General features: G+C 36.8%; 1 pseudogene; it reads right to left on the bottom strand.

Annotated features, from left to right (window-relative positions):
- Positions 1-6797: 6797 nt before the first annotated feature.
- Positions 6798-8619, bottom strand: LOC114037716 (annotated as a pseudogene).
- Between the last annotated feature and the right edge of the window lie 1400 nt (positions 8620-10019).

Genomic DNA, 10019 nt, shown 5'->3' with positions numbered 1-10019 from the left:
GATCACTTAAGAGTTCTGTCAGCATTCCATTATAAAATTCCATTATAAATTTTCCCAATCCATCATCCATAGAGTTGTCAAATTGAAATTTCTAAAACATAGATCAGAATCACTCCACCCCACTCTCTCCTCCCCCACTCAAAAGTCTTCAGTAACTCTTTATGGTCTTTAGGAAAAAATACAAATCCCTGAGTCCAGTCTTACACAAACTGGCACTCACTTAGCTACATTTCTAGTCATTTCATTACTTCTGTCCATGCACTCTCTGTTTCAATTAAGCTGTCTGATCAGCTCTCCCCACACTTTCATCTCTTGTCTCTGTACCTTTCTAGAAGTGGTCCTTCATACTTGGAATGCTATTCATCTTCTACATCTCATTGAAGCCCTAGTTCATTTATAGACAGCTCCACTACTATCTTCTACAGAAGACTTCTATTCTCCCCAATTGTTAGAGCTCTCTCTCTCTCTCTTTCTCTCTCTCTTTGTCTCTCTCTCCATTTACTTTGTATGCACTTCATATTTGCTTATCTGTTGAGGACTTAGTCCAGTACCTTACACACAGTAGGCCTTCATAAATGCTCATTAAATAAATGTTCTATGACTGTTTCTATCCTCCAAAGTTTTGGAAGAAAAAAAAATGGTGGTATTGGTGAATTGTTGTCATTTCACTCTATGTTGTCATTTAAAATGGAGGATTCAGCAGCCAAACCAGTATGAAACTTCCTTCCCCCAGCCCTAGTACACACATATGCCAGACTCCTGTGTTTGCTACCTCAATAGTGGTTAGAACTGACTGACAGTATGACAAAGTAAATCTACTTTTTGTACAAGGAATGGATGGTTTGGTAAAGTGGGTATAACAATACTTGTCCTACTTGCTTCACCAATAATACCAAGACCTCTAAACTCACAAAGCTATATGTAGCATTGCTGAAGGAGATGTGGCTTGAGATAACTGGAGGATTTTGGGAGAAGAAGTGAAAAGAGTCAAATGCAGACATTTGGATGGAAGACAGGAGATCTCATTGAAACTTTAGATGTCAGGAGTCCAACATGTTACTTGATCCCTAGCATTTGTAATCCTAGAGCAAGGTCCCTGGATAGATTTCAAGGGGCCTGTGAACTTGGGTGGAGTAAAATTATATTTTCATTTTCACTAATCTCTAGCTGAAATTTAGCATTTTTTCAATTATAAAGGAAAACAACAGTCACTATTCTGAGGAGTCCTTTACTATGCTACCAAAGGGGTTCATGATGCAAAGAAAGATTAAGATCCTTTGTATCAGAGATCACTAAGAGCAGATTCCCCCACCCCCATCCTCATCCACCAGATCATTCCATCTCTCCTCCTTGGTTAAGCTAAGATATTCTTTCACTCCAAAAGAATTCATTTACTCTTGTCTATTCTAATTTGTATAATTTCCCTGATTTATATTACTGATTGCTATTATAATGAGATTTACCTGCAATTAATGATGTTCTTCTGTGTAACCAGGCTTTGGTGAATGGAAGCTAAGTTGGCTATAGTAAGCTCAGTATTACCTTCCCCTTGAAAGTGATCTAGGAAGTTGCTTTTACTCTGAGTCCCAAAATATACATAATTCTAGCCAAACATCTTTCTTGGAGAACATTGCAAGAAAGGAGCAAGCATCCAAGTCATAACATTTTATTTGTCCCCCACAAAAACTGAAATCATAGTCTCCCTTTAGAGATGGGGCAGGCCAGATCCCAGTTCAGATAGCTATGAAAATAAAAAACCAACCACACATCTACCTGGCATATACTAAATTTAATTCAATTCACCAAATATTAAGTAACTATGTTCAAAGACTGTGATCTAAATTGGGAATACAAAGAAAGAAAAAAAATGAAATCGCCATTACCTTCATGGTGCTTACATTCTATTGGGGACATACCAAATAAGGAAGTAAATGCATGCAAAATATACTCAAAGCGATACAAAAGAACTTCAAGATATTGTGTGTGTGTGTGTGTGTGTGTGTGTGTGTGTGTGTGTGTGTGTATGACTGTCTGTTTATCTGTGTCTGTGTCTGTGTATTCCTACTAAGAGGCCTCTGAACGGCTTTGAAGTAGTCCTGTATTTGGAAAGGCTTAGAGCAGTTCCCCACCCCTGGCTTAGAATAAGGCCTCCAATTATAGATCCAATTAGGTCTGTTTGGGACTCCATCCCCAACAAAAGCAAAGTTAAATGAAGGATAAAATCTTAAACTTCAAACTACTTCTATTTTGCTTAAAAAAAAAGCTTCTCTTTAAAAAACCTGTTTCCTATGATTTGTTTCCTATCAGTGTCCTTATGAAGTTTTGTTATTGTCTTTTTTCATATAGTTATAGTCAACTATATAAAATATTTTTAAAATTATAACAATATTTTGTGCATATTTTTCTCTTTTTCTTTCTCTTTTCTTTCTTTCTTTTTCTTTTTTCTTTTCTTTTCTTCTTTTTTTTTTCACTAAATTCTTTCTTCATTTAGCAAAACTTTGTATAATAGTTTCCAGGTGTAATAGGGATACGTCACTCTAACTATAAAATCTGGGCTCATGGAGTACCTATTCACTATGAGAAGAATGAGAGAGCAATGTTGAGAAAACCTAGAGAGAAGAGAATATCCAGAAGGAATTGATCAACAGAGCCAAAAGCTGAGGAGAGGTCAAGAAGGGTAAGAACGGAGAAAAATCTATTATCATTTGATATTGCCAATAATCTCCTTCTGGATACTCTCTCCTCTCTAGATTTTCTTGACATAATTTTCTCTCCTAATTCTCCTCCTGTGTGTTTGACTATTTCTGTCTCCTTTGCTGGCTCTTCATTCATGTTATGTCCTCCAACTATGAGTGTCTCAAGGTTCTGGGGCTCCAGCAGCTAGGAGGGATATGTGTGGCAGAAAGCAAATACTAACATAGATCTGAGATTCCTAAAACTGCAATTAGTCCTGAACATGCTCATCAAGGCGTGTGTTGATTGTGACATATAGTTCAGCATTTAATTATATACTAGCTTATATTGCTCTTTAGTTGTTTCAGGTGGGCAAATTTTGTAAATTCAAGCAGACCACAAATTCCTCAAAAATTACATCTTTTGTTTCTCTTAAATGCCTCATAGAACAATGTTGGGTCTATGGTAAACCTTCAATAAATACATTTAGATCAACAGATTGACCACTTGTCTACTGCCTCATGCACAATTTCTGCACTTGCCTGTCTTGCCAAGAAGTCCTAGCTTTCATCAAGTCTAACCAACTGTACTTCAACAATCATTCCTGTTCCCATTTATTCTGGCTGCCTCAATCAATTGACAAGAAGTTAGTAAATGTTGTCTGTGTGTTAAGCACTGTTCCTCCTCCTCTTTTTCCCCCCTTTCTGCATCTTCTGTCCTTTATTTTCTCTTTTTCCTTTTCTCTCTCTGTCTCTCTTATCCTCTTCTCCATCCTCCCCCAAGTTTTCCTTCTCTCATTTTCCACCTTTCTTTCCTCATATAATAAGGAAGCAAGTTAGCAAATAAGCTAGTTTGCCAAATTATTCCTCTTTCTTCTCCCAATATTTTCTTCCTTCTTCCTCATCTAAGTAATGGAACAAATAGACTCACAAAAGCTTGAGTTATTCTTCTGGCAATCTACATATGTAGAACAGTCTATTTCTTAAGTTACACATTAATTCAAGGCTCCATTAAGTAGTTCATTGCCTTAGGCAACAGATTACTTATAAATAGCATAATATTTAGTGGCTCCCTGGTCTTGTAGCTAGAAATTATTAATGTTCCATGACTTGGAGCCAGAATGAGGTTTTCACACACACACACACACACACACTCTCTCTCTCTCCCAAACACACATATAGACACATTAAATTATATATGTGTATATGTTTTCATATGTATGTATGTATGTATATGCCTCAAAGCAAATATCTAAAAATTCTTTTAGAAGGAAAATGGAAGAGGGTGTGTTGAAGTTTTAATCCATAAAACATAGAAGTAAAGGGAAGAAGAATATTTTTTTCAAATGGTAATTATTACATTGCTATCATATTACATTTATACAAAACGAGTTGGATAAGATAGCCTCTCCGGTCCATGTGAGCCCTAGCATTCAATGGTTTAGTAAAAGAAATATATTGTTTCAACTTGACACACCAGACTCGAAATGGGTTCAAAGTGGAAAAAATGAGTTTAGTTCAACAAACATTTATTAAATGTAGAACAGAGGATTGGGTGGTCATTAAAATGCCCCAGGACTTTTAACTTAATAAATGTTTGTTGAATTCTACTTTTTTTTTTTGTCAAGGCAATTGGGGTTAAGTGACTTGCCTAGGGTCATACAGCTAGTAAGTGTCTGAGGATGGATTTGAACTCACAAAGATGAGTCTTCCTGATTTCAGGGCTGGTACTCTAGCCACTCTGCCACCTCACTGCCCCATGGTCACACAAATGCTAAGTGTCTGAGTCAAGATTTAAATTCAAGTCCTCTGATTTCAAATCTAGCACCCTTTTCATATCACCTTCCACTCTTTCCATTACTTTATGTCACCATAATTTCTTGCCATGTCTTTCTTCCTCTTCCTCTCCCAGAAAGGCATCTCTATAACAAAGAATAAAACAGAGTGTGTGTGGGGGGGGGACAGTACAGCTAAACTAACCAACATATCAACCAAATCTGATATTATATGTAGTATTCAGCACCCATAGCCCCTCACTTCTGTAAAGAAGGGAAGGAAATGCAGTCTTCCTTCTCTTCTTTGGGGCTGGGGTTGGCCACCATATTTCTATAGCATTTAGTTTCAATATTTTTGTGGTTGGTATTCATTTCAACTACATTGTTGCTGTGAGAATAGTTTTACAGAATAATTGTAATACAGAATAACCACAATTTCCTATATTTTCATGATGCTTTTTAGTCTTCAAGGCACATGTGCATGATCTCACTTGGTCCTCATAATAACTCTGTGAGCATAAGGCAAGGATAGCAGGATCTAGAGCTGAAAGGGACCTCAGAAATCATCTTCTTTTTACAAATGAGAAAACTGAGACCCAGAGAGGGAAAGTTATTTGTCCAAGATCACACAGGTAGCCAGTGGCAGAACTGGGGATTTAAGTCTAATTTTAATGTCCAGTGTTCTTTCAATCACATCATATTGCCTCTTAAAATACCACTGAATCCTAGAATCTTAAATTGCAGTGGATGTTAGAGGTCCTTTTGTACAATCTATCACTCAGTACAGGAATTCAGAGTCATAGAAACTTAGAGATGAAGGGAGGACATTCAATCCAACCTATATGGAAATCCCCTTAGCAACCAATCTTATATCTGGCCTTCCCTTGAAGACCTTTAACGAGTGGCAACTCATTAGCTCCCAAGTTAAGTCATTCCCTTTTTAGATAGCTTTAATTGTTAGGACATCTTTCCTGATACCCAGCTAAAATTTGCCTCTTTATAACTTTCACCCTTCACTCCTGGTTCCACCTTATGGAACTTAGCAGAACAAATCTAATTTCTTCCCTTTTCCACATGGCAGTTCTTCAAATATATGAAGAAAACCTAGTGTAATCTTCATTAAGCTAAACGACCCAGGATCTTCCAATCTACCTTCTTATGGCTTGATCTCAAGGCATTTCACCACTCGGATCACCCTTTTGTCAATGCTCTCTAGCTTCTTCAAATGTAGTGCCCAGGACTGAAGTCTATCTCCCAGGCATGGTCTGACCAGGGCAGAGTACAGTGGGACTATCATTTCCTCTTCCTGCTACTGCCTCTCACTGTGGCCTAAAATCACAGTTGCTTTTTTGGCCATCATATCCCTCTGCTGACTCATTATGCTGTGTGCAATTTACTCCAAGACCCAGGTTTTTTCCACACAAACTGCTATGGAGCCATTCTTTTTCCATCTTGCACTTCTGAAGTTGACTTTTTGAACCATTTTTCCCCATTAAATTCCATCTCATTAGATTCTGCCTAAAGTTTTGGCCTTCAACTACACACCTGATAATTGTTCATCTGACCTCTCGAATACTTTGGTGTCTCTGTAATCTTCATTTTTACTATGTAAATGGGCATAAAAAGAAAATATTTTTGATCAAAACATTTCACAAAAATCTTAGTAATAGCTAGAATTCATATAATGCTTTAAGGTTCGCAAAGCTCTTTTTTTGGTGGGTGGGGGTGGGAAGTCCACAAGGCATTTCAATTTTGCACAATAAATCCTAGGCACAGAGCAGAATTGAGTGGCATATTTCGTTCTGCAGATCATGTCATTATGTAAGTAAAGAAGAGGGAGGCAGTAGGGCACAAGGAAAGATAAATGATCTGAAAGTCAATAGACCTGGGTTCTCATCCTGGCTCAACAAATCACTTGATTTTTCTGAGACCCAATTTCTTCCCCTATGGGGAAAAAAAAGAACAGGTTTTACTAGGTGACTTCTAAGGTCCCTTCTAGCCCTCCTAGTTGATTCTATGCAAAATTATAGAATTAAAATGCTACTTTTTCCAAAGATACGCCAAAAGAAATAATATAGAAATTATATAACTAGTGTTTAAAACTACATTCATGTTAGTCTTTTGTATATGTTCGTATTACATAAACATATATGATAATAATATGAGATAATCACAAATATCACAGTCTGTTGTAAACCTAATTTTTTTTTTAGGGTTCAGAGTGCAAATTAGAGGATTTAAAAGGAGAGCTTCAAAATGAGGGCTCTATTCTAGCATTTTTTTGCTTGTCTCATTTCTCCTTCCAGCTCAGGAATGCAACCCTGAGCCACCCATGCCACAAATTGGGAGATTAAAAGGACAGCACCAACTCAAACAGGGCACTGACAGAGGTTAGGTGGTCCTCTTTCTGTGTGTCCAGCTTCAGGTCTCTCCCACAGCTCTCAATAGCTTCTCTCTTTTGTCCCTTCAGCTTGTAAATGAAGCCCAGGGCCCGAAGCTCTTTACAGCAACAGCATTCTCATAAAGGCACCTGGTGGTCAATTTCTGCAGCGCACTTAACAGTTTGGATGCAATAAAAGACTCCACTTTTCTCTTTATTCCTTCTAAACAGTGATGTTCTTATGAACAACAGAGTCCTCAGATTTCCTATGAGTCTCCTGAAAGCAGCTCTGGTGGAAATGGATCTGGGCCTTGTTTTCCTCTGTTAAATGCTCCAGGTGAAGTGCTTTCTGGACCAAATCGCCAGTCTTTTCATACTGACCCTCCTCAGTAATCTTGGTGGCTGGGTCTGTGTAAGCAAACATAAACATGCAATTCTTCACAGCTGCTGGAATATGATTCATGACAATATTGTACACAGTAACAGCAACGTTGTGGAATGAACAGCTAGGAGTAACTTAGCTTTTCTCAGCAATACAATGATGCAAAGCAATTCCAAAGGACCCATGATGAAAAACGCTATTTAAATCCAGAGAAAGAACAGATGGAGTCCGAATGCAGATCGAAGCATACTATTTTCACTTTCTTTGTCCTTTTCATGTTTTTTTTTCCTTTTGGTTTGTTATTTCTTTCACAATATGGCTAGTATAGAAATATGTTTTACACAATTGTACGGATATAACCTATTTAAAATTCTTCAGGGAAGGAGAACATTTGGATCTCAATTTTTTAAAATGAATGTTAAAAATTGTCTTTACATATAATTGGAAAAAAAAACTATTTTTTAAAAAAGAAAATGATTCATGATAGACTAAATCAACTCTCTGTTCTCTTTCTCTTTTTTCCTGGGTCTTTTTTTTTCTTTTCTTCTCTCTTTTTTTTTTTTTGATTGACTGCTTCATTAGAATCATTAGGACTTTATAGCAAACCCCTATTTGGTGATGCAAGAAAGCACAAATGGGCATTGCCTGCAAGACAATATTTAAGAACTAAAGATCTTTACTGGGGGAGTTTTGTCTCTGCTAAAATTTTGCTGCATGGTGAAGGACTTTAGGCTGTGAGGACATCTCCAAGGCCTCCTGAAGGTACTGTTCTCCTTCAGCCTCCTATATTAGGTCTTGAGGCTTCAGGAAAGAAGGGTTATAACAAACAGACTGTCAGTATTCAGTTCAATTGCTCTCCATCAAAGGTCCAGGGATGATACCTTTTGACAGTATTATCTATCATCAAGCAAATGACAGATTGTGACTGAAAAACCAGAATTCAACTTGAGGTTGTTGGGTTCTATTTTCAGGGTCTTTTCAAAACATGCACTGACCCTTTCATAATACTTTAGTGGAGTCCACCCTTCCTCACGTTAAATTCATGTAGCCTTTTTGCACTTTGTCTACATAAGGCTGTGCTTTGGGAACTCTTTCCATGGAATAACACACCCAGGTGAAGTTTCTCCAGATTCCAAGGCTACTTTTTTCCACTCAGTCAGCATGTTCCACCTGGATTGTCTCTTCTGCATGTTTTAAGCATCTCCATGCCTCCTCATTTTGACTTTTCAGATATTTTATGTAGGGCAATAGGTTACAAAGAGTGACCTCAGATTTCATATCTAGAAATTTGATCTGCTCAGTTATTGTATCTTTCAGATTAAGCAGATCAGTGTTCAACAAGTTCCATGTAAAGTAGCATTTCAGCTGCCTCAGGATAATTTTAAAGGAATTCCTAGGCATTTGACTCATCAAAGGCTGGCCAGTAGTTGCAAAATTAGTGCAGTCTTGAGATTTCTTCTCTGCTCTTCAGGATGCTTGGTCTCCCAGTTTCTTGAGGTGAGGTGGGGAGGCTGCAAAACTCTTTACAAACCATAATTCCTGCACCTTAAATTTTCTCTTATAAACATGATCTCATTTTACCCTCACAACAACCTTGGGAGGTAGGTGCTATGATTATTTCCATTTTACAGAACAGGAAACTGAGACATTCAGCTTTAGGTAAAATAGTGAGAACTTCCAAGATTTCTGACTTCTGATCCTCATTTATCCTGTTCTTTAAAGTCCCTGTTAACTTTTATTCATCAGCTTGTCCTTAATAAAGGTTGACTTTGTGCTTAGAATTTTGCTATTTATTGAAGTTTCATTGAAATCAAGTTTAACTGTAAAACTTAGATTCGTTAGAACTCTTAGAGTCATACATAGTTTTCCACATTCTATGGCAAAAAGAGGCAAATGATAAAATTGTTACCAGAGATTTAATAAAAAAATAAAAATATCAACACACTAACTTCTAGTCTGTGACTAGAGTTAATCTGAATTCAACACAATCATGTAAATTGGCTGTTAACACACCAGTTCAGCTATTGTATGGTTCAGTTATGACTCACTTTCAGAATAAGGACCATTAGGCACTCTCATAGGCCCCAATTACTAAAAGTTCAGTTTTTATATAGTTCCTGTTTTTTTTTTAGGTGGGTATCCTCCCAGGTATTTTATTCTGTCTAGAGTTGTTTTAAATGGGGCATCTTTTACTATCTCTTCTTGCAGGGTTTTGTTTGTGATATATAGGAATGCTGATGATTTATGTGGATTTACTTTATATTGTGCTGCTTTGCTAAAATTATTCATTGTTTCAACTAACTTTTTAGTTGTATCTTTGGGATTTTCCAAATATATCATCATATCATTTTCAAGGAATGGCTGAATAAGTTGTGTATCTGATCGTGATGGATACTGCTGTCCTATAAGAAATGATGAGTTTGATGATCTCAGAAAAACATGGAAAGACTTGCATGAAATAATGAAGAGAGAAATGAGCAGAACCAAGAGAACACTGTGTACAGCAATATTATTTTAAGAAAAATTTTGAGTCACTAAGTCATTTTGACTATTATAAATACCCAAATTAACTACAAAGGACATATGAAGGAAGACACTATCTGTATCCAGAGAAAGAACTGATAAGTAGAAGTATGTATAGAATAATTTATATATATGTATATATACACACATATATATACACACACATACACATATACATACATATTTGTGTTTAATGGTAGTCATCTCCAGAGTGGGCGTGGGGGAGAAGGGACGAAAAAAAAGGAAAAAAAAAGTAATTTACATGATAACTTTATTGTATATTTAAA

Source organism: Vombatus ursinus, unplaced genomic scaffold (genome assembly GCF_900497805.2).
Source record: "Vombatus ursinus unplaced genomic scaffold, bare-nosed wombat genome assembly UNPS02010548.1, whole genome shotgun sequence".
Classification (NCBI taxonomy): Eukaryota; Metazoa; Chordata; class Mammalia; order Diprotodontia; family Vombatidae; genus Vombatus; species Vombatus ursinus.
The sequence above is the reverse complement of the archived record's forward strand: the minus strand, read 5'-3'. Positions and strand labels throughout refer to the sequence as shown.